We start from the raw sequence: 26,249 nt of genomic DNA, 5'->3' as shown, positions 1-26,249 counted from the left end.
TGGGTGCACCCCGCTTTTAGCAGTAGTCCAGCAATACCCGGGCGGGGGACACCAGAAATGGGCTTCACTCATTGTACCCATGTCGGGAATCGAAACCGGGTCTTCGGCGTGACGAGCAAACCCGTTAAGCACCAGGCTACCCCACCACCCGGACGCTTATAATAATAATAATAATAATAATAATAATAATAATAATAATAATAATAATAATAATAATAATGTTGTATGCCCAGCAACCCATTTACGTGGGAAATTTTGCCCTGTATTTTTGGCACAACGTATACCCTTGATTTTCATGTACCGTTGTGACTGCCAATAGCACCATTCCAATCATGGCAAAGGTGTAATTTGGCCCTCTGTGTTGTCATACATATATGAATGTGCAATCTCATTAAAACCAGATCTTAGTTCTCGCTACCGCTAAACAAAGATCTGAGGACATCCCAAGGGTCAAGTCAGCACGACCTTTCATCCGACCAATCAGTGCGTCGCTTACCAGATTATGAAAGTGACAGTCGGAATGTCCAATCATGCAATCTCGAAAACCTTAACATGGGGGATTCCGAACGATAATTACGGGTTTAACGACAATTCACTGCTAATCAGGGGCGGTCGGGTAGCCTGGTGGTTAAAGCATTCGCTCGTCTCGCCCGCCGAAAACCCGGGTTCGATTCCCGACATGGGTACAATGTGTGAAGCCCATTTCAGGTGTCCCCCGCCGTGATATTGCTGGAATATTGCTAAAAGCGGCGTAAAACCATACTCACTCACTCACTCACTCACTGTTAATCGTCAACTGACATACAAGGGACACTACTCCGTATCATGTTCAATACGGACCAGTTCACTGGGAACGTTCCAACCGGGTACTGACTGATCATGAGTATAAGCAGGTGAGCTCACGTTTCACATACGTTCATGTACACTTGTAAATTCACAAAATTGTTAAGAAAAAAAGTAAAAGAAATACGCGTGCATTCGGTGAAAGAGATATAACTGTATCATTCAAGTTGTACCTCTCCCATACTACATGGATTATCACAAACTCTGCCACTGAGTTTTGAGTTTTGGGACTTCTGCAATAGGTACTTAGGGGTATTACTGACACCCTGTGCCTCTAAAACCATAATACCATATGTGTTGGAACGCAGGTTACATATATTTTCTGCGTGTATAGTTAAATCTTGTAAATTACGTCAACTTTAATAATATTCCAGAAATATAATCAGGTGAGCTACACTCAATCACAGCTCGATTGTTTTTTGACTTGGCATATTAAAAAAAATGACCGATGGGTTTGAAGGAAAGGCTGCCAGGAACCGTTTTTTTTGGTTTGGTATAAAATCGGTGTTCCGGGCGATAAAAAAATTACACAAAAAACCCAATGACTTCGAGGTTGTATTGAATACAGAGGTGTTACAAGAAAGACAAGCGTTTTCAAAACAACTCCAAGGTAAAAAACGGAGGGATATACGATCAAATCGAAATAAACCGATGGTTTGGGGAGCGGTACCGACGACCAACAAAAGAGATTAGTTTCAATCGATATCGATTCTCAATTACATTGCCGATCATTCATTTTGATTGAAACAATAGATGCTAAGACAAGGCGATGCGGCATCAGTGAACAACCTTTGTTGAGGCGTGATGAAGTCTACTCGCAATCTCTCCTTCCAGCATGTTAGCAGTACTAAGTGCTTACTCCCCTTCTACCCCGGCGACGTGATGAAGTGAGATCCGTATGCTCTGTAATTGCTTCAAGATCGATCTACCGCTTCCTTAACAATCTCCCGTCAATCAACCTGTGTAAGACAAGGTTATGTTATACCTATTGATGGAGAAGCAGCATCCTTAATGTCACTCAGTGGATAACACAGCATAACTGTTGTTTGACCTGGCCTTGTCGGTGAGTGTCTGACTTGACACTCCGGGAGTAAGGAAACCCTACTATCCGAACGAATACTTTAGTCATCTACATATACACAAATAAACATTACCTTTTGTGAAGAGTTTTATAGGCATTTCTTAGAAGTTGACGGATGACAACTTTTATATTTTACTGTACTGGCCTTGCTTGACAACTTGACCGTGAAGTTCATGGGGGGAATGGTGGCTAAAAATGAAACGAACACGAAATGATTATAGATGGTGATACATTGGATAACGGTATCAAAGTTATATTTTGGACCTCAAGTCTGCAGTTTTTCGGCGACTGTTTTCAGATGAGTAACGTCTTGATTGATCAAATCCAGTTTTCAAGTGTATACTTTCTTTTACCTCAGTTGAAATTCTTTTCAAAGCGGTGGTAACGCAATTCACTCACTTATACAACATCACCGTGCCATTTACTCTACCAAGTAAAGTCCGCCCGATTCAAATATGGTCAGCACGTCGGCCAGATTGTCCATGCTTCTTTTCCTCCATGTAATCCATTTCCTCTGCCACCATGTTATCCATTATAATTGTTGCAAATAACTAAATCTTTAAGTGAAGTACAGAGTCTTAGTGGTCCAGTGGTATTACAAACCAATCATTTTAATACAGAATGGTGGGTTCTTGTGTTAGACAGTGTGGAAATAGATGTTTTTTCGTTTCCTAAACGCGCCCAATTAATTAGTTTGGTATTGTCGTGTTATTGATTTTTGCGCGAAAGCCCTGAGAATGTTGTATGTAATGACACGCCAACTGATGATAAATGTGTCACAGAACGGCCAAGTCGATGGGGAAAAACTTAAGGTACTCACATAGCGATGGGAATTCGGTGCACACAAGTTACAAACACTACACGTTCATGTACAGATGTCAATATTGTGCCGTCTTCCATGGGCCTTTCCATTTGAGCGTAAGCGCACAAAGTTTACACAGACCTGCGAGAAACCGTCTTCTGTCTATTCATAAACACGTTCTAGAGAATAAACATTTTTATTTCACTCGATTGGTAAACGTTGCATCAAGGTTTCGTTGGTGACAAATGTCCCAATGCCCATCGGTTGGGCAGGATACGCTCACCTTTTCGCGACCATGTGGTATCATCTTTATTTGATTGTGAATAATTTTGATGCATCAGTGACCAAAATGATGCACGATGCAATTCCCTACTTTAACATGTACCATATGTTCACATGTGTTTTTATGTGAACACTTGACTTTCCTCTGCATGTGTTTGTGACGGGTGCCACCGGTGGGGCAGGATACGCTCATCTTTTTGCGAACACCTGGTATCATCACTATTTGATAGTAAGTCATGAACACATGGTTATGATATAGTCGGAATCGTACAATGGACTCTGCCTCTAGTAGAGAATTCTTTTGATTATAGAAATGGTTTTGTCCGGGTTTTGTAAAATTTTGACACTGTCATAACCTCTTACACAAACACTCGCACTGTATAGTGTAATTGGATGACGTACGAATAGTTTTATAGTGCAAGCATATAACTGACTGTACAACTCGCTTGTTGAATCAACATGGAGTCATTTTATTCGTCAAAATATATTGCGTTAAATAAATTAGCTTCCTTGACAGTTTTGATGTTTTGGAAATTTTAATTAAAGCGATATTGATTTGTCAACTGCGGTACCCAAGTGTCTGTCTTCATCTGTCTAACTCCAGAAGGGATAACACTATCAAATCATAGCTCCTGCTTTGAGTGTCTTTTTTTCTTGTAATATCCACGAAGACGTCTTTGAAAGGTCAGAGGGCTTTTGATTAAATTCATGGTACTGTCCTGGTAGTGATTAATGGCCGTTCGTAGCTCATCTGCTCCAAAGGTCCAAGAGTGTTAATGCTATGATTTAGTTTGTACATTTTTTTAGTCTAAACAGACCCCTTTGGGGATTCGGAACAGAATCAGCATTTTCGTGTTTCGATATTTGGCAACAAGCTGCATATGCCAATAGTGCGAGATCGCGAGAATGTCCCTTACATTATTCCATAGATATGAAAGATCATGATTGCGTGGATCATTAATCATGTTTTATAGTTGCCTAAGTTACGATCGATGATGGCCGCCTTGTAATGAATTAGAATATTACGGACTACGGTGTAAATAAAATCCACAAATACATTTCTATATTCATAAGAAATCTCTACTAAAAGCTGAGTCCATCATACGATTCCGACTATGTTTTGGGTATGTTTTATAAATCACCATCAAATAGTGTTGATGCTATCTGCCCCGTCGATGGCACCCGTCACAAAAACATGCAAAGGCAAGTCAACCTTAAAAGAACATTTGGTACAAGTAAGAATAGGTAATTGCATTGGACATCATTTTTGTAACTGATGCGTCAAATTGGTAAATGCCCCCCCCCCCCCCCCCCCCCCCTTTAACACACACGTTTTAACTGTATTTACACGTATTAATCTGGATCACCAAAGGCTGGAGGTGTAGGAATATTGAGGTTATCCCTCTTGCCATACAGTATTATGAAGAGTATTGTGTCACCCTGAATCTTTATGCATAGATCTAAATATGAAACTGATGAGACGGTTTCACTGACCTCTTCTATTTCTTAACCGACATGCAAATAAAATGATACACTTGAAAATTTGATTTGACCGAAAAATTACTTGACTGAAAACAGTCGGCGAAACACGACATATTAAGGTCCAAAACATACCTTTGATACCCGTATCAAATTCATCACCATCGAATATGTTTCATTTTTAGCGACCATCAAATATGGGTGTATATGGGCCAGTTTAGTTCATGCGGGTAAATTAGTCGAGGGGAATTGGCTATTTGACCTTTATTGAACGATATCAGATCATCGATACATGTTAAGTTTAAGTTAAAACTATTGTTATTATATATAATATTATATATTTTTCAAATGAACAGTGGGCAGTTAGCAACAGTGAACAGTAGGTCAGTGCTTCAATGAACTAACATCCTTCAACGTTGAAGGATAGTGTTGATACTGAGATGGTACATTTGTTTATGTTAGGTGGCAGTATACTTATGGAAAGAAATAAAGCAACGGTTATAACTGGGTGCATTTTTGGGTATTGGGTATTTCGTATCTATGAAAAACAACAAAACAGGTACTGTATGGCAAGTAGCGAACACTAGGCACTAACATTTCAGCCCGTGGCATATACTGTTCATATGAACACAAAAGGATATACACTCAGAAATAGTGTTGCGTGTTCCTTGATTTATTTCTGTCAGTATAATTCATTTGGTCGTCATATTCCCTCTTGGTGGTTGCCCGAGGTTTCGGAACGATCAAGATGTAAAATTGCAATCAGCTGCAGGGCATCTCTAAGGTTACCTCATTTGTCTTATTTTTTAGCAATTAAGTAATGGCATTTCACTTACGACATCAACAAAGCCATACGACCAGATCTCTCCTCGTTTGTTCCCTCGCAATTACCGATATTGAGGTATTCAACAGCTGTAGGGAGGGGGTGGATCTGCGGTTCCTTAATAAGAAGCACCAAAAATACGGATGCAGTTCCCAAAACATTAAACTAACATCAGGTTGATGCTTTGCATTTTCATATCGGTCTTTTTAATTGAAAGTACATTCAACTTAGGATGGTTGGTTAATTTATTGAAGCGTTGTTTATCATCATCATCATCATCATTATCATCATCATCATCATCATCATCATCAGAACCACCTCCTACCCCATCATGATCATGATCATCATTCTAGTCATGTTGTAATGATTACTATTATTTGCAGATTTAAATAAATAAATGCAGCAAAGAGGGTTTAGCTAATCCTGACACAGTCAGGCTGGTTAGGTTCATAATCAGCTCAGGGACCTTGCGCCCTCTACACGCATCCCAGATTTTTCAGGCCAGACGACTTCATCAAAGCAAAGGACTCTGCAGGATTGCTGATCTTCTCAACACACTGCACATGCAGTGGTCGTTCAGAAAGCCTATCCTTGAAAAGCTGCGTCTGGGCCGATTTTATATGGCACTTCGCTTGGTTGACACACATTTCTGTACCGTCCAGCAGTACAGAACCATCCACATAATCAACACTGACAATGAGAGTATGTCCCACATCCTTGGCTCGTTTTAGAAAACTGTGGAATGCCTTGTTTTCATTACGAGTCTTGACATGCTTCACAAGAGGATTATCAGACAAATGTTATTATTATTATTATTATTATTATTATTATTATTATTATTATTATTATTATTATTATTATTATAGACACTGCGTGTACGTCGGATATCAATGGCCATGTGTGAGCCTTAACTTGTCATGCTCTGATCAGATAATTTTGACACGGAAAACGTTCTCTGTCCTATATTCAGTAAATACACCTATATCAAACGTAAATTCTTTAATTCCATGATATTACTGCATCACCTCGTTCTCATATTTCTCCCAAACAAGGAATGGAAAATGAACCGTCAGTGTGATTTATTAAAGCTAACTTATCTTTGCCCAAGCTCTTCCTTCTTACACTGTAATTAATGGACATGCAGTTGCATCGCGGATGCAAAAGAAACATGGTATTTCCTCCGATAGAATATTTCTTTTTTAAAAAAATAATGGAAAGATACTCTATCAGTGTTTAATCATCACCCTGTCTCAGTTAGGTGGTAAATGAAAATTTATTTGAACTTTCCTCCGACTTGATAACACGAAACTACAATCCTGCATTATTCATGAGAGACTGAATGATATTTTATGCCGTAATGCACAAACTGCTCAACGGCGGTCTGCAATTTGATAAAGATCCACCTTTTTTTCATATACAGTGAAAATCCGGTTAATCCGGCAACGTCTATCTTTAAGTTAAGAGTCATTAGCACATGTATTCATGACTCGACATAAACCGATGACTCGTTAATCCGAAACCTTAATAACCCGTGCGATATCCCTGACAACGGCACCGTTCGGATTAGAGGGGTGTCACTGTATTACAGGCTGCTGCTAGAATTCTACATTTTAACTCTGGCTGGGATGTTTATCACAATGCCCATGCACTACAGTTAATCCTCTGTTAGTACGGACCCCGTTTATATGGAAACCTCTGCTTTTCGGGCTGTTACTGCTTACGCACTACCACGACTCTGTTACAGTGAGTCATTAATACGGACATTTGATTATCCGGACGAATTTATTTGGGAAGGTACCTCAGGATTAACGGGGTTTTATTATACCCCCGACAAAATGTCGGGGTAAATAGTTATACCAAGATTCCGTCCGTCCGTCCGGCCGTCTGTCCGTCCGTCCGTCCGAAAACTTTGTCCGCGCGGTTTCTCTTAAACTATTCAGTGGATTCATCTCAAACTTAGTACATTTAATCTGTGTCATATGGAGGGGTGCAGTCAAAAGAAAAAAAAATGTTTTTTATTCATTTTCCATTTTTTTATGAATTTTTCAAACCCTAATGTCCATCTGAAGACTTTGTCCGCGCGGTTTCTCTTAAACTATTCAGTGGATTCATCTCAAACTTAGTACATTTAATCTGTGTCATATGGAGGGGTGCAGTCAAAAGAAAACAAATGTTTTTATTAATTTTCCATTTTTTTATGAATTTTTCAAACCCTAACGTCCGTCCGAAAACTTTGTCCGCGCGATTTCTCTAAAACTCTTCAGTGGATTCATCTGAAACTCAGTACATATAATCTTTGTCATATGCAGGGGTGCAGTCAAAAGACAAAAAAATTGTTTTTATTAATTTTCCATTTTTTTATGAATTTTTCAAACCCTAACGTCCGTCCGAAAACTTTGTCCGCGCGATTTCTCTAAAACTTTTCAGTGGATTCATCTGAAACTCAGTACATATAATCTTTGTCATATGCAGGGGTGCAGTCAAAAGACAAAAAAATTGTTTTTATTAATTTTCCATTTTTTTATGAATTTTTCAAACCCTAAGTTAACCCTATCCTAGCTATTTAATTTGTAACTACTGACACACTAGGCGGGTCGGGGGTGTTAGTGAGCCACGCTCACTTTTGCACTTGTTTTATATGAAAAAGTCCCTGAACTCTTTTGATAAAGAACAGACATAATTTAAGAAGGTTTATGTTCAATTATAACGGTAGATTATTAAATGAAAATATACATTTTATTTAACTGTAAAACCCTAAATCTGATGGTACCTTAATACCTCTTCATAATATATAAGCGACAGAACTCTTTCCATATCGTAAATGAATGTTTTAAGGAAATTTTAAATGTGATATTGAACTTATGTTCAAATATACAATGTTTCAAAGTTGGTTTCGTTTAATACAGACTGCGTGGTAGGTCCTCAAGGCCTTTGGTTCGAAACGTGAACTGTCTGTCCTGTGATTTAAACATTTATTGGTGAGATGAATGGTCTGCAAGTATTAATCAGGGATTTCTATATTTGATACTCAAGTCTGGACAAGATTATTGATATCCTATACGTACAACGTATTTGTGATCGTCGACTTTGATATCTGGATAAGTCTACGGTTATGATATTGATACGCCAAGAAGTCTGGTTATGAATCACGATAGCTTACTTTCTGGTGCAGTTTTTGTCTATTATACCTTATTAAACCCTATTATAGTATGTGATCTGTTAAGCCAAAAACATTATATTAGAGTGAGTGAGTTATATCAAACTTTTACCCCAGCTAATTAACGACATGACATATATATTGTTCCTATTCTGTTTTCGTGGGTCCCTATTTTCATCGAATCTTGACATTACGCTAAATCTCGCACTGGAACACTTTAAAGCGCCACCTGATGAATTGTTTTGAAGCTAACGCTGACGTGTTTCTAATGAATGTGAAGACTCATCCTTCAAGCATATCAATTAACTGAGCCTATCAACTAAAGTAAAACAATAAAAATATGCACTGTCGTTATACGACGCATCTTTTTGAGCTATCCGAAAAATAATAAGGCGATAGTATTCTCGCCGTCTGCTAGACTCTGAAATGAAAGTTAATTTTCTGACAAAAACGTTGTTAAATCATCTTAATACAATATAATAAAAAGCAGCCCAGAAGCTCTCTTCCTGAAACTGGTAATCTAGACTTGCCAACTTGCATGGTCTGTATTGGGTGGTGCAGCCTTCTATCGGCTTCAGTTCATTTCATGTACGGGGGCACGGGTGGCCCAGTCGTCTAAGGCGCCGCGATTCGCTGTGCAGAGTTGCGTCCCTTGGGCACACCAGCAACCTATGATTGTGGGTTCAAATCCCGGTTCGCCCTGATTATGTTTCTAGGTTTGTCAGCACCATACCCGTGCTCGTGGGTTTCACCGAAGTGGTAAACGTCTGAGACCTGCATCACTTCGGGCTTTCCTCCCACATTAAGCTGACACGCCGTGATATAACTGGAATACTGTTAAAAGCGGTGTTAAACCCGACTCACTCACTCATTTCATGTACAGTCAGTTCGACTTCAGTAATTGTGTTAAGGTGAGGTGATTCGACTACACTTAGTTAATCCCACCCCTCACTTGATAATGGACTGGTCCAAGCCCCGTAGCACCGGAAACCAACCTCAATACAATTGAAAAAAACGCCGAATAATTTAAAATAACCTGCTCATGGATATCTGAGTGAATGAGTGAGTGAGTATGGTTTTACACCGCTTTTAGCAATATTCCAGCAAAATCACGACGGGGGACACCAGAAATGGGCTCCACCCATTGTACCTATGTCGGGGATCGAACCCGGGTCTTCGGCTTGACGAGCGAACGCTTTAACCACTAGGCTACCCGACCGCCCCAGCTTAGTAGTAAAAAAGGGAAGTATTTTTTGACTAAAACAATCATGAAGAATGTATACACAATGCCATTTAGAAAGTGGTCAAATGTAAGAGTTGTTATGTTTGGGTTAACACTTTCTTAGTATAGTATTGATTCTAGTACTTATTTGGGTTGAGTCCCATCCGGGATTCGAACCCTTACTTCCAGAGTGAGGCACCTAATCGCCAGCACACAAAGTCTGTACTTTACTAAGAAAGTGATATCCGAAATATAATATTTGTCACATTTGATCACTTTCTCAATGGCATTGTGTATTCGTAGCTTTCGGACATGGGAGCTGTGCCAATTTACCCTTGTCAGAGGGGTACACAAAATACGTGATCTAGACTACCAGTTGTCGTACTTTTACTTTGTGGAAGCCTCGGTGGCTGAGTGGGTTAGATCGCTGACTCTGTGTGCTGGCGATTAGGTGCCTAACTCTGGCCGTCATGGGTTCGAATCCCGGAAGGAGCTCAGCCCCAGAAAGGTACTAGAATCTGTACTTTTAATAGTGTTAATAATTCGGAAATAGTTCCAGTCATGACGGTTGAACCTGTGATGATTGTCGATCTCGAGTTCCCATCGAAACTGGTTCTGCGAGGATATGAGAACATATGACGTATCCAGCAATTTTAAGACATTAGGTTTCATTTGTTAAGAACAAAGGATTCTTGACGTATCTATATGTACAGACGATTCTTGACGTATCTATATGTACAGTGGATATTTGACGTATCTATATGTACAGACGATTCTTGACGTATCTATATGTACGGTGGATATTTGACGTATCTATATGTACAGACGATTCTTGACGTATCTATATGTACAGACGATTCTTGACGTATCTATATGTACAGTGGATATTTGACGTATCTATATGTACAGACGATTCTTGGCGTATCTATATGTACAGTGGGTATTTGACGTATCTATATGTACAGACGATTCTTGACGTAACTATATGTACAGACGATTCTTGACGTATCTATATGAACAGTGGATATTTGACGTATCTATATGTACAGGCGATTCTTGACGTATCTATATGTACAGTGGATATTTGACGTATCTATATGTACAGACGATTCTTGGTGTATCTATATGTACAGTGGGTATTTGACGTATCTATATGTACAGACGATTCTTGACGTAACTATATGTACAGACGATTCTTGACGTATCTATATGTACAGAAGGTTCTTGGCGTATCTATATGTACAGACGATTCTTGACGTATCTATATGTACAGAAGGTTCTTGACGTATCCGGGGGACCTACATCACTTCGGGCTTTCCTCCCACATTAAGCTGACACGCCGCGATATAACTGGAATACTGTTAAAAGCGGCGCTAAACCCAACTTACTCACTCACTCACTGTTGACGTATCTATATGTACAGAAGATTATTGACATATCTATATGCACATACTTACTTGACGTATCTGTATGTGAGTATATACGACACCATATTTGTATATCATCGCGTTTTGTCGTCATGACGATCTGCGCCTCCACTGCCATACTCCAACGTTTTCACGTTTGAATGCAGCTGTACGTCATGCGAAATTATTGACACACGTTAAACGGCTTGTCCGTTTGAATAACTGAAATCAATAGTCAACTTACGCTCTTTAACCAAACAAACAACTTTCGAGTCCAGGATATAAACAGTGTTTGATGTCTATTAATACACACTGTCTCTGATCTCACTATTATTGTCTCCTAAAACAGCTAACGAAGGAAACCGAATCAATTACCTCGTTAACGGTATTTATCGAAATGATAACCACAGCACGCTGCATTGAACACGCTCTGCAGCTGGACGCGCTTGTGCAGCAACAGCAACATCCAACAGCATATTTTATTGCGTAGTTGCACATAATACCATAATAATATATAATAATATCATAATAGCCACCAGATTACTGGTATCATACAGACACAACTTGCATTTATATGCCGCAGAGTCGATGACAGACACGAGTCCCCGAACACCATCAAGTGATGTATGTTCATATGTCTGTGATCGTAGCCTGTGAACAGAAGATCGATAAGCAGACCTACATACGTGCACGCTTACTTGACATGACCCGGAACATACTATGTGAGGTGGTTCTTATAAACTTGTGAGGTAAGTAAACGCGTTAGTTTTCAATGTGTTTTTGTTGTTTAGCGCCACTATGAGCAGTATTTAAACTACATCACAGCGTCTGGGCACGATTGAGTCAGGACACGAAGAGACGGACTCAACACTTTACCGGCCTGACCACCCGGTCGCCTGTTCATCCAGCATAGGTTGCTGGGGACCTGTTCTAACCGGGATACCCCCCCCCCCCCCCTCCCCCCCCCCACAGGATGTAGGGTTTAGGGATTGTGGGTACAGTTTACACTTGCTTAACGATATTTATCATCTGTATATATTTCATTGCTCAAAGACAGATGGGATGAATATGTTTTTGCTTTTACTACTAACGATAGTTAAATGTACAAATGTACATATTGATACGTAATACGATTGTTTCGCAGACTGATGGCATTTATTACAAGTATTATTGTGTGTTACAGACAACATCGCTTTTTGTAAATACTTGTTGACAGGATCACACGTTTCACAGACGCTAGGTGTTGTCTTGAGGTTTTCACTCTTCATGTGTTACATTGATGTAGTGTGAGGCGTGTGTGGTTTATAAGGGAGGCAACATAAACTAGTTGTTAACAACGACCATGTTGGGTTGGCTATGGAACTAAATACACTACATCATTGATTCGTATTAAAACTGACTCAGAGATGGAGAACAGGGATGATGAGGTTGGTGTTGATGGGGATGGTGGTGGTGAAGTACATTTCATATTTTCTTACTTCATTGTATGAGGATTATTCCATTATTAAGACGATTGTCACAGAATATCGATTGACAAACATTGGATGACAATGAAGTAAAACTATCGAGATGAATTTCATGATGATAATGACGACGACGACGACGACGACGACGACGACGACGACGACGATGATGATGATGATGATGATGATGATGATGATGATGAAGTGCTTTGTATATTTTCCAATATGATGAAAGACATACTTCATTGTCATCCAGTAATTGTTGATCGATATTCTGTGATTAACACAGCAATAACTATTCATTACCCGCAGCGGATCTCAATCAGAATATGCGTTTAAATTTGCAATTAACAGATACCGGGACGCTACAACAGCTGGTTCACATTCGTGACCACTCGGGTCATATCGGGAAACGTCGAGACCAATCGTGTCATTACGGGTCAAGCCGAACTCTGACTCGTTGTCATTTTATCAACTTGGTCTTTGCGCAAACGGGCTTAGCGAAGACATTACTCAACTTGCCCACATCCGCCTTTGCTTTGCATGTTTACGTGGATATTTTCTAAAAACATAACACGGTTGCTAATGACAACAACTTGTTATTCTGTATGGTGAAATGAATGTGATTATTTGATGTAGCTGTATAAACAATCTGTACTTAAAACAAACAATATTCTTTGACCCTAGTAACTATAGTCATACCCGCATTCTGACTATTTTGTCGTGCTTTCGCACATGTCATTGCTCTATAGGGAGAGGAATCTTCGTGAAGGTTACGGAAAGGGACGAGTGGTGACGAATGGCTTTTGTATCGGGTTATCCATAGCTGTGTCGGTCAACACCATATGGCTTCTGTATGATTGATTTAAACATCAAATACACACTGTTCCGACCAAACGTATGGCAGACTTACTGGGGATAAGACCACATTAATAAAATAGGCCATAAATTCCAGAAATCGATACACATTTTGGTGATTTTATGTATACACTGGCCCTTGCCATTTATTGGTTCAGTATGTAGCTTAGATAATTACACCATTTAAACCACAAGGTTATGCTATCACGAAGAAGGGCGGCACTGTGTCATAACATTTACACAATCAGCCTCTCTAGAGTCATCAATACTGGCTGCCTGTTAAGTTCGCTATATGATTCATGTACAAAAGACATCAATTGCATTTGTGCATCAAAAGTCGCTCCGTTTTTTTTTATTAATGAGGTCGTATTTATTGTAATTAACAATAAAACGAAATCAAGGGGCTCTTTACTGTCAGTTCTTTTTATCCGACATTCATTCGTTATAATCCGAAGTTTAACCGTTGTAATTCGAAGTTTAATTATCAAAATCCCAAGTTCAATTGTATTACCCAATGTTGGTTCGCTTTAACCCACATTAAATTGTTTTAATCCGAATTTACTCATTTAGCCCGAAGTTTATTCATTATAACTTGCAAGTCAATCTTTATAATCGAAGTTCTTTCGTTTTGCCCGGAGTGCATTCGTTATTATCGTAGGGTAATCATTGTAATCGGAGCGTTGATGCATATGTCAATATCGCTTCTCATCTATCTTACCACCTGTCTGCCTGTTGTCCGCATTTCGATATGTGTCGCCATCCTTCAACACAGCTGACTCCGGTGTATTGAATCCTAGCGCATATCCAGACTGTTGTCATACATATGTGTAGTACCGTCTGGTTCAACGGTTCCATTTAAACACGCATTGTACGTGATATGTAATGTGTATATGGATGTGTGTGTGCGTGCGTGTGCGTGCGTTCGCATGTGTGTGCGCGCGAGCGTCCGGACTAATACCAGTTTTATAGTGCTAGCCCACTGAGATACCATGCCTCAATATGAATTTCCCGCTCAGATTCACAATACTGACTCCGACCAGTCCTTGTTGGTTTCAAAGGTAAGAAATGATCTCATTGTCACAGTCAAAAAAACCTGTCAGTTGGACTTCTGGACGTCAGCGTATAATATCCTCGCGCCTTTCTTGAACACCTTGTGTCATTATCATAAATTTTCATCGACTCGTGAAGAATTCTATGAATTTGTATCTTGTTTTGTATCCAGGGATGACAACATCTTACGCTGTCACGCTATTATATATGCAGATGAGGGGTCTATATGCAAGATAAAACGGTTTAAGTAATTTATTATTCAGTTATCAGTTCCCTTTTTCCTAAATAACTCCCAGAATCATGTTTATCCTGAGAAATATAGTTATATCTATTCATAACATATGTGGTATTATATACCGTACGTGCATCATAGCTTCTGTTTCTTTGCTGGTTAACGTCGCAGCAATATTACAATCATTCACTGAAATGATTTCAAAGCGGCGTTGAACCATAGTCACCTAGGAGATCCTGGTTATGGTTAGAGACTATAGTATTATATTTTGGCTGTTGATAATTCGTGAGAGAAATGTCTACCAGTAATCTACCGTCTACCAGTAATCTAAATGTGAAGACATTTCGAGCTATTAAGCACGATGTCTACCTGTAAACCATATATGAACAACAATCTATCTGCAATCTCAACCTGTAAACTATATATGATCAACAATATATCTACAATCTCTACCCGTAAACCATATATGAACAACAATCTATCTACAATCTCAACCTGTAAACTACATATGATCAACAATCTATCTACAATCTCTACCTGTAAACCATATATGAACAACAATCTATCTACAATCTCTACCCGTAAACCATATGTGAATAATATTCTCTCTACTATCTCTACCCGTAAACCATATGTGAACAATATTCTCTCTGCGATCTCTACCCGTAAACCATATGTGAACAATATTCTCTCTGCGATCTCTACCCGTAAACCATATGTGAGCAATATTCTCTCTACGATCTCTACCCGTAAACCATATGTGAGCAATATTCTCTCTTCGATCTCTACCCGTAAACCATATGTGAACAATATTCTCTCAACGATCTCTACCCTTAAACCATATGTGAGCAATATTCTCTCTTCAATCTCTACCCGTAAACCATATGTGAACAATATTCTCTCAACGATCTCTACCCGTAAACCATATGTGAGCAATATTCTCTCTACGATCTCTACCCGTAAACCATATGTGAGCAATATTCTCTCAACGATCTCTACCCGTAAACCATATGTGAGCAATATTCTCTCAACGATCTCTACCCGTAAACCTGATGAAATCACATTCTAGAAAGGAAAACAGCATGGTAACCCTTTGATAAATGTGTTAAACAACCATATATTAGTACATCTATATTATTGTACATCCGTTTATCTCTTAATTAACAATGTTATATGCAGTAGCGACCTGTAAATAATAAGCATTGTGTTTTCCGCTGCTGCTGATAACAACCAGGATGGGAGGAAACAGAGGAAGTGAACATTATTGATAACGCAGAATAGAAATATACTTATCAGTCATTTAGAATGGGCCCGTCAACAGCACGTGCCACGAGCCAGGCTGATACGTATGTATATGCATGCATACATACATACTTAATCCTAGACCAACGATTCAATTGCAACAACTATTTGAGGATAACAAAATCGATATCGATAATCCGGTTTGCATTATTCGTATGTCTAATTCATTTCCATCTTGAATAAAGCGGTGATGTGATTGACATGGAGTGTTTCACCTGGGGTACTGAAGGTGAATGTTGGTATTCAGTGAGACATCGTTAATGGGGTCGTTAATCAATGTAATCCTTGGGATTTTGCCATTTCTGGAGTGAATTCAAAATGCCAGTCTTTATTTCCTGAGGAAACAGATTCTCCTGAACGTAAAAGGCAAAATATTGATGAAAATAATATGAGTTGGTCACTGAAAATCGGTCATGGCACCAGGTGTTCGCGAAATGTGTCAGCATGCCCTGCTCGACCAGTAACGCCCACCACTCACCTAATTTGTACAACACGCTTGTATGAAAATGCCTGTACATAGTATATTTCACTTTTTGACGTAATTTCACTTTGGCAATTTACAGAACGCCTAAATAGTTCAGTCATTTTACAATTATGTTTCCGTATATTTTATGATTATGATGACGAATTGCAAACATTTTAATGTTGAATTTCATGACACAGTGATTGAAAATTTCAGAATCAAAAGCAAACGAAAGTTTTGTGATGTTTTTACGCTCTTTTGAACTTCTCAATATGTTTCTCAATTTGTCAAATACATGGACATATTTTTCAGTGAATTTGTAAAATGACTGAAATACTAGTATTTACTTGGCGTTTTGTAAAATGGCCTAAGTGAATTGACTGATTTTACACATTGACTGTAACATATATCTGATCTAAATATCTACATTGTGGATGTTTTGCTTATCTTATCATTTTTCAGCTGTGTGTTTTAAAACATATAACAATCATACAAGTGGTTGGTTGGTTGGTTGGTTGTTTAACGCCGCACTCAACAATATTCCAACTATATGACGGCAGTCTGTAAATAATCGAGTCTGGACCAGACAATCCAGTGATTAATATCATGAGCATCGATCCACGCAATTGGGATCGATGACATGCATCAACCAAGTCACCCGATCCCCTTAGTCGCCTCTTGCGACAAGCATAGTCGCTTTTTATGGCAAGCATGGGTTGCTGAAGACCTATTCTACTCCGGAACTTCACGGGTCTCATACAAATGGACGTTTTATAGATCAGCGAGTATACTGTGTAAACGTATCACAACTCTATTACGGACCCATATGGTCACAGCTTCTCAACTACACCCGGAGCAAAGTTAGGCACCGCACACTATATGTTTCGTATACAAAATAGTTCGTTTTCATGACCCATTTATTCTTATTTACAAAGTGATACACTTATATTGAACTTAACTTAGGGGCAAAAGAAAGTATACAGAATTTGTTTTTTATGTAATTTAGAAATGAAAGAACTGTTATCAAATTGGACTCTGTCTATATAACCATCACTCATTCCTGCAACAGTTTGTCAAAAGTGATCCGTGGCTGGGTAATTTTGTGTAAAAATAAATTGGTTTATATGTTCTTTTTGATTTAAATAGTTAAAAATGATTTTTTTTAAAAATAGAGTGACTGAGTGAGTTTAACACCGTATTTAACAGTATTCCTGTTATATCGCGGCGTGTCAGCTTAATGTGGGAGGAAAGCCCGAAGTGATGCATGTCTCAGACGTTTACCACTTCGGTGAAACCCACGAGCACGGGTATGGTGCTGACAAGCCTAGAAACATAATTGTGGCGAACCTGGATTCGAACCCACAATCATAGGTTTCTGGCGTGCCCTAGGGACGCAACTCTGCACAGCTAATCGCGGCGACTTTGACGACTGGGCCACCCGTGCCCCCTTTCAAAAATAGAACCACGTAGTAGTCTTTGTGTGCTGAAATCAAGCATATGATAAAATCGACCGAGAGGTATAGTTTGTTTTGCTCCTCGGTCGGTTTATCAAAAAGTCGAATTCGGTTATCTTATGACAGGTTTTGTAACTGCTCCAGGCTAATAGTTACTTGACGACCCTGAACATTGCACTTCTTCTGCCTCTTGACATGACCTTGACCTAAGAGGCGACTAACGGGATTAGGTGATCGGACTCACTGGCTAGGTGATGCATGTCATCGCATCCCAATTGCGTAGATTGATGATCATAATGTCAATGACTGGATTGTCTGGTCCATCGATTATTTACAGACCGCTCTCATATTGCTGGTATAATGTTGAATGCGGCGTTAAAGAACAATAAACAAACAAACAAACAAACAAACAAACAACAAGTCTTTGATATGATCCAGTCCTTGCGACCTATGTATATTACAGTGTTATTTTTCCTATTGCCCAAAATGTATCGGCACTATCGTGAACATCAATAAAAAAGATCAATGTCTCATATCGATATTTCCAAAACATACATAATTATTTGTTTGTTTGTTGTTTAACGCCACACTCAGCAATATTCCAGCTATATGACGGCGGTCTGTAAATAATCGAGTCTGGACCAGACAGTCCAGTGATTTACATCACGAGCATCGATCTACACAATTGGAATACGATGACGTGCATCAACCAAGTAAGCGAGCCTGATCACCCAATCCCGTTACTCGCCTCTTACGACAAGCAGAGTCGACTTTTACGGTAAGCATGGGTTGCTGAAGAAATAATTAATTGACTCGAGACTCAAATATTCCCATTAACAAACTTGAATCTAAATAAGCAAGGTGTATTTTCTAAACTTCTAACCAATAAAGCTCCAACATAAAATCAGATAAACACTCTGAGAGTATGATAAACACCTTTGCTTGCAGAGAGCTTGCACATTCTTATCACTAACCAGAACCAGCAATGTGTTCACGTGACGACAAAGGCACGTGCAGGTGTGTTTACGCAGTGATGTAATCGGAAATAACAGCATAGATTCAGATCTCGTAAATACGTTGAAACAGCCCTGTATGTTTGTTTGAGAATACCTGTTCTTTAGTTATATGTGTGGTTGGGGTACATTAATTCTTGATGCAGGTGACAGAAGAGATCCTTATCTTTCATCTTGCAGTTGCTGAATGGCAAGACCCATTCATCTGTGTAGGGCCTGTTGAAAGTGTTCTCTGTAGCAGCCAAATAGTTTAACATTCTGGACTGGGATGTTTAGGCGTTTATGTTCTTTATCCAACGGATTTAATCACAAGCTAACAATGGGCGTTGGTCGAATGAAGATACAGTAAAATACGTTTATAACGAACACGCTTATAACGAACTGACGGATATTGCGAACTTAATTTTTGCCATTTGCTGTATAGATGTTCTATATACGCTTATAACGAACTACGGTTATAACGAACTAAAATTAGTGGTCTATTTGAGTTCGTTATAACCGTAGTTTACTGTACAATAAAACTTGTTTTTAACCTTTTCATGCAAATCGTGTGAGAGGCGGATGCTACTGGTACCCTTTTTTGCGAACACCTGGTGTCATCACTGATTTTCAGTAATCCATTCATATAATTTAATTTTCATCACTATTATGCCTTAAAGGTCCAATGAAACCTGTTTCGGATATATCGAGACTTCATCTCTGGCTTTGACGTTTAATATTTCAGGGTTGCCTTCCGGAAAGGAATAAAAACAAAACAGAAGTTAAATAAAATATGTTTGTTATTAAGTCAAATAAACCCCTCTTTCCCGTCTCCGTTGAATTTGTTTATTGGGAAAAGAATTCATGAATAAACCACGCGGGAATACAAATTATTTATTCTATTTCATATATTCTACATTTGAGGGACTATGCTTGTCGTAGGAGGCGTCTAACGGGATCGGGTGTTCAGGCTCGCTGACTTGGTTGATGCATGTCATCGTATCCCAATTGCGTAGATCGATACTCACTGGATTGTCTGGTCCGCCGTCATAGAGCTGGAATATTGCTGAGTGCGGCGTTAAACAACAAACAACAAACAAACATTTGAGGTCAGCAGATCCGTAAACTAAGCAGTTATAGACACATTTAACAGTTCCAGCTACTTAATACAATTACTTCAATAACTTTGATGGCATGGTGCATTATTTAGTTTTTGGTTGAACAATAGCTATGCCCATAAAAAAGGGGTAGGTCAGTAGACAAGTTGTCCATTGTCTATTTGAAACAAAATAGGTTCCTAGGGTGATAGTGAGTGTGTAAGTTGGGTTTTACGCCATTGTATCACGGCTGGGGACACCATAAATTGACCTCATGTGGAAAATCGAACCCTTGGTTTTCGACGTATTCATCCACTTTGCTACCTCACCGTCCCTGTGACATAAGTGACTTGTGTAGGTATTGTGTGGGCACAAAAAAGTTTATGAATAGCAACTCTTAGCTGTGAAATTTGAGTTGGCAAAAAAATGTGTAGCCAATATATGGTATGACTTGAATAATGCACTCACTCACTCACTCACTCACTCACTCACTCACTCACTCACTCACTCACTCACTCACTCATCTGCAAATCCTTGCGTTCTGTTACTAGGTTTGTCAGCACCATACCTGTGCTCGAGTGTTCCTGGTAAACGTGTTAGACCTGCATCACCCATGGCTTCCCTTTCACACCAAGCAGTCTCGTCGTGATATAAAACTTCTGTTCAAAGCGGCGTTAAACACACCTCCCTCACTCACTCACTCCCTCCCCCCTCAATCCCTCACTCACTCACACTGCGATGTTGTGATGTTGTTTACCTGTAACACATAGATCGACCAGTCACACACACTCAACATTCTCAAGTTGAACACAAGTAGGATGAGATGGCGAGAGGAACGTCAAGCTCGCCTTCCTAAAGAGAGAGTTTCTGATGATATATGTGTCGTCTCTTCAGAAAATATATCTCATTTATCCCGCACGGTTAATGATAAATAAGCACAGATGTGTAGCACGACCTTTTTATTTCGTAAAAAGTGGGATCTCTGGAAGGAACCTTTCCGTTCAGTTTGCTCCATTTTGAAGTGTTTAAGAATACGTGTTTGTCAGAATCTATGCGGAAGTTGAAAGGTTTGGTTGCCAAAGACAACCCTTGCTTTCACTGAATTATTTTTGCATGTGTTTGAGACGGGTGCCACCTCTGGGGCAGGATACGCTCACCTTTTCGCGAACACCTGGCATCATCACTATTTGAGAGGCTATCACTCGTCGGAGGCTAGTCGGAATCGTACAATGGACTCTGACTTTTAGCAGAAATGTCTTGTGATACTTGGGTTAGGTGTTGGTTTAGTGGTTAAAATGTTCTCTATATGGGTGCAATGAGATAAAGCTATTCTGGGAATACACCGCCGTCATATCGCTGAAATACTGCTAAAAGCAGCCTTCGTCAGTCTCGATCATTATCTGATGAACTACAAGAAATGCTGCGGAGTAATACGGACCTACGTTACTGGAAAACCCCATGGGCTATAAATAGCTTGTTAGCGACGCTGTTGCCTCGAGAAATAATTTGCATAAGCCACAATAATGATGACTCGGGAGGAACATAAAGGTCACATGAAAGAAATATATTCTCTAAGATAAACCTATATAAGTTGAATTTCTATTTTTATGCAGGAACAAATGCCAAGACCAAGAGCGCTGAAATGTATCTTCAGATTTTGGTATTTTCACAGAAATTACTTCCCTTTTACTCTCTTTTTTCTTTTTATGGTAATGGTGGGTTTGACGTAGATCATGACCAGTCTTCCAACGTCAGAAACCTTATTCCGTCTTCCATTGTAAAGAGATATCGGATTAACTTGCCTGTGTATGTGTTGAGCAGAGCATACATAGAGCTGAAATATTAATATTGGCGCGAGCTTTATATATCTTTCAATGCAGTCTCCTTGCAGTTCAGTACCCGTGTTTCATCTCTTCTCCAGGCTTCTCTTGTTTTGTTGAAGGTCAAATCCTGCTCTGTCAAATTACCCTCCACAGTAGCCCGGTCATTGTCCTCGTAATATCTTTGACCACACACGGGTTTTTGTTTCCAATATGGAAACAGGTGGCGACTTTGGGCCAGTTCTGGTGATTATAGTGGGTGGGATGAGCCCGTGTCCATATCCATATAGCAGCCACTGCAACATGATTGGTGTGAACTGGAGCATGTCCTGAACACCACGTCGAAGTTTGCATCAACGCTTCTCTTCGATAGACTTGCCCAATCTTTTCCCCTTGGTAAATAATCGATGTGTATTATGCCTTTGTTGTCCCCAAAGAAGGTGGTCACACGTTTCTTAGTGGATCTGGTTTCTTTGAACTTCTTGGTTTTAGGAGACCCAAAGTGTTAGGACTTGGGCTCTTGTTTGCTCTCGGGATCATAGTGATGGATCTCCATCTCATCACCTGGCGCTAGCAAGAAATGAAAATCTTCTGGGTTGCTATATTTCTGGTTAACAGCCTTCATCTGGGAATGCATCGGGCACAAACCTTTGACATAACCTGCCGAGGAAAAGAAAGTATACACTTTAAAAGTAGATCAGAACAAACGTCTCCCACGTTATCAAAACCTTACTAGGCTGAAAACTTTCGGTCCAAAACATGACAATGATAGCCGTTTCAATTACTTCACCATCTTGCTGAGGCAACTGACTGTAAAAGTCCAGTTTCCACTCTTGTCGAATAAGGCTGGAATTCTGGAGTTACATTTGGCTGGACTAACGAGTCTATGCATAGTCTAACCAAAATCGCACAACGAACAAGACACCCTGTTTGTAAACAACAGGATTTGATTTGCAAGGCATGTGTACAACCCTCAATGTAAAATTTACTCTTAAATGCTGACTTTTCTTTCTAGACATATCGACCGCTTCCGTGGTCTAGTGGTAGAGCATCTGCCCGGAGAGCGGAAGGTCCGGGATTCGATAAACAAGGACTGGTCGGCTAGGAGTCAGTATACTGTGTGGGTTGAGTGGGTTACTAGTATTCATGTTAAACTGCGGCATGGTATCTCAGTGGGCTAGCATTAGCCCGGTGAGTACAAGCAGACACACACACGTGCATGCACGTCGCTATATAAGTGAATAATCTTGGACGCGACGTTAAACCCAATTTCACCTCACCACAAAGATTAAAAGAAATCGGTTTAAATGATATGTTGAAAGAACTAAAAGAAATCGTGTTAACTACCCAGGTGGTCGTTCTTGGGTGGTAGTAGGCATATAGAAGGTGCAGTGCACTTAGACCAGTCCCATGGCTCTACTACTCTACTCCATACAGTTTCTGAGAAAACGCACAAAGTTGAATTACGAATGATTATAAGAAACCCAACAAAAACAATGAAAAATGTAAACATAGCATAATGTTCCTATATGTCCAATCAAGTTTCGTTTATAAGACGCTTTTAAAATTAGGGGCGATATGTACGATATTAACCTTAATGTAAAAAAAATATATTTTACATTAAGGGTTGATGGCCCTACCATTAATGTATATTTTTTTACATTAAGAGTTAACGCGGAACCTTTAATGTAAACATATTTACATTAAGAGTAATTTTTATATTAAGGGTTGTAACAACGCCATCTGCGTTTTCTTTTGTTGTTATGGTTTTCGGTCGCCCAGAGCGGGGTCATTTTTTCTCTCCCACGTTGATATTCCTCCTTTTCTCTCTCCCACGTTGATATTCCTTTTTTTCTCTCTCCCACGTTGATAGTCCTCTTTTTCTCTCTCCCACGTTGATATTCCTCTTTTTCTCTCTCCCACGTTGATATTCCTCCATCAATCGTTTATTTGTGGCGTCTGATGGGGCAGCCTCCCCACAAGCTGCCTAAATCCATCTATCAATGTATGCTTCCTAAACAGTTTTGGTCATTTCAATGTAGTCTGTCTCACATTCCCTGATCCAATTTATTGTAATGCCATAGCCTTAAATGAAGCAAGTCTAGATTTTCCACCTCTGAATCTCCCATCTCACCTGGGCTCCTTTTCAATTTAAATAGAGTTGTTTGTTTCCATCAAAATTATTTATTGTCAAAGACTGAGCGTTAGTCTAATGTCAATTCTAAGAAGTAGGGTATCGCAAAGACGAAGTCATTTAGCCTGGAGCACGCAATAATGTAAAAAATGACTTAATAAACACAGGTCAGTGCCAATATATGTCACACATAACCTTAGCAACAACCTAGATATACCAGGCTCCCCTCGTACACACATTCCTTCCGTAGGTAGGGATTTCCGGCGTAACGGGAGCCTCACTAACGAGGTCTCGCTGTATTGTCCAAACCGGAGGTGAATCTGATGCTATCATCATCCACATTATTCAATACAACTTATTCAGCTTCGACTAAGTTCTTTAATGGAGAGAAAATAAACAACCAGGTCAGTATATCCTTTCTACAAACAGTATGTCACCGCAGTGTAGGAATTAGTATCCAAAGTTCACTGGCCGGGGGCATTCTAAGAAGAAATGCTGCAAGTCCTCGTCATATTTTACTAGTTCCTAACACTTGCCATTAACTACGAGAATAAAAACAGAATGACAGCAGACTTTGACATTAAATGACTCCTTGATGACTTGTGGAAATAAATACTTATTGATTATAGTTTGCAACTAGACAGTCGTACCAGCTTCATGGAAATGTCACTAGCCCAATATAAACGTCACTAGCGTTTGACAGCTATTGCGCTCACCGTAGCACTGTCAGTATAGCCTTTATGCGAACAGTAAACCAGTGTCAGTCAGTATCCTTTCTGCGAACATACACAAGGAATTCCTGGTTAGAAACCAGTCTCAATATTCCGACAAAACAGATTAGTTAGGCGGGGAATGAAGGCATTTAACCCTAAATGTATTGAAGCAATCGTTTTGCTATAATAATGGTTGTTCAGAGTTATGTTCCTTAGCTCTGTCGGATCCACTGATCGTGAGTTTGATGACGAGATTCGCCCCATCCATGATCCTTGATTTGTCATCACCTCGGTGGAAAACTTAAGAGCATGCGCCGCTTTGGGTTCCCTCCCATAGTAGTGAGTGAGTGAGTTGGGTTTAACGCCGCTTTTAACATTATTCCATTTATATCACGGCGTGTCAGCTTAATGTGGGAGGAAAGCCCGAAGTGTTGCATGTCTCAGACGTTTACCACTTCGTTGAAACCCACGAGCACGGGTATGGTGCTGACAAACCTAGAAACATAATCAGGGCGAACCGGGATTCGAACCCACAATCATAGGTTTCTGGCGTGCCCAAGGGACGCAACTCTGCACATCGAATCGCGGCGCCTTAGACGACTGGGCCACCCGTGCCCCCCCCACAGTAAGCTTACAGACCGTGATATAACTGAAATACTCTGGCGTTAAACCCAGCTTGCTCATTCGCGACATTATTATCCACATTAGATAACTCCAATCGTGAGCAGCATCCAGATAGTTGTTTTAGAGGAGGAACATGCGTACACCTGCTGACTCCATCTTCGCCTGTGTCATGAACATCCCTTCTACGAAGATAGCATGTCATTATTGACATAACATTGCGTTTTTTTACATGTAAGTATACTTATAAATGTGTCAGGTCTTTGTTGTCCTTGTAATGAGAGATGGTTATTAATAGATTTAAGGTGCTGACATGTTGATATTAATCAAATGACTTAGTCAATGTGTTGTACGTCTTTCCGACATTCATATATTTATCCAAAAAAATTAATTGCTTTCTTGGTCTAGTGGTAGAGCGGAAGGTTCGGGGTTCGATCCCCGGTCGCGTCATAACAAAGAACGTTAAATGATGGTACTTGTTGTTACCCTGTCTGGTGCTCGGCATTGAGGGGCTGAAACAAGGACTGTGTCTGAGTGGGGTATTCATGTTAATCTGCGGCATGGTATCTACGTGGGCTAGTACTATAAATCGGCATCAATTCGGACTAGTACAAGCAGCCACACACATACACACACATACACACGTGCATGCACGTCGCTATATAAGTGCAATAATCTTGGACGCGACGTTAAACACCACTTCACCTCACCTCCAAGGAGAGCCATTAAACCATCGTTGCTATACTGAAAACATGCTACTAATACATGGCAGCCAAGAAAAGGCATATTCTCATGCCACAAACCGCTAACAAGAGAAATGAAGAAAAATAGGTTACCTAAATATTCTTCTTTACCCGCATATAAAATATAAAACACTTACAACAGAGAACAGCAAGTCTCGATTATCCGCGAAATGGACCCCAACTGGCACCAAAGGCAAAGCTGTGGAAGTTAT

General features: G+C 39.8%; 1 protein-coding gene across 2 annotated transcripts in view; it reads left to right on the top strand.

Moving 5' to 3' along the window:
* Positions 1-26,249, top strand: part of LOC139468053 (guanylate cyclase 32E-like) — a 148,838-nt gene that overhangs the window by 48,015 nt on the left and 74,574 nt on the right. Inside the window, exon 1 of one of the 2 annotated variants that reach the window (XM_071249752.1) lies at positions 11,754-11,844. The exons of the other annotated variant lie outside the window; for it this stretch is intronic. The gene's annotated coding sequence lies outside the window, so the exon portion shown is untranslated. Of the gene's footprint in view, positions 1-11,753; positions 11,845-26,249 lie in introns of those variants that run through there. 2 annotated transcript variants of the gene reach the window in all.

Source organism: Haliotis cracherodii, unplaced genomic scaffold (assembly GCF_022045235.1).
Source record: "Haliotis cracherodii isolate W230 unplaced genomic scaffold, xgHalCrac1.p SCAF_2, whole genome shotgun sequence".
Lineage (NCBI taxonomy): Eukaryota > Metazoa > Mollusca > Gastropoda > Lepetellida > Haliotidae > Haliotis > Haliotis cracherodii.
This window is presented reverse-complemented; position numbering and strand designations above follow the sequence as displayed.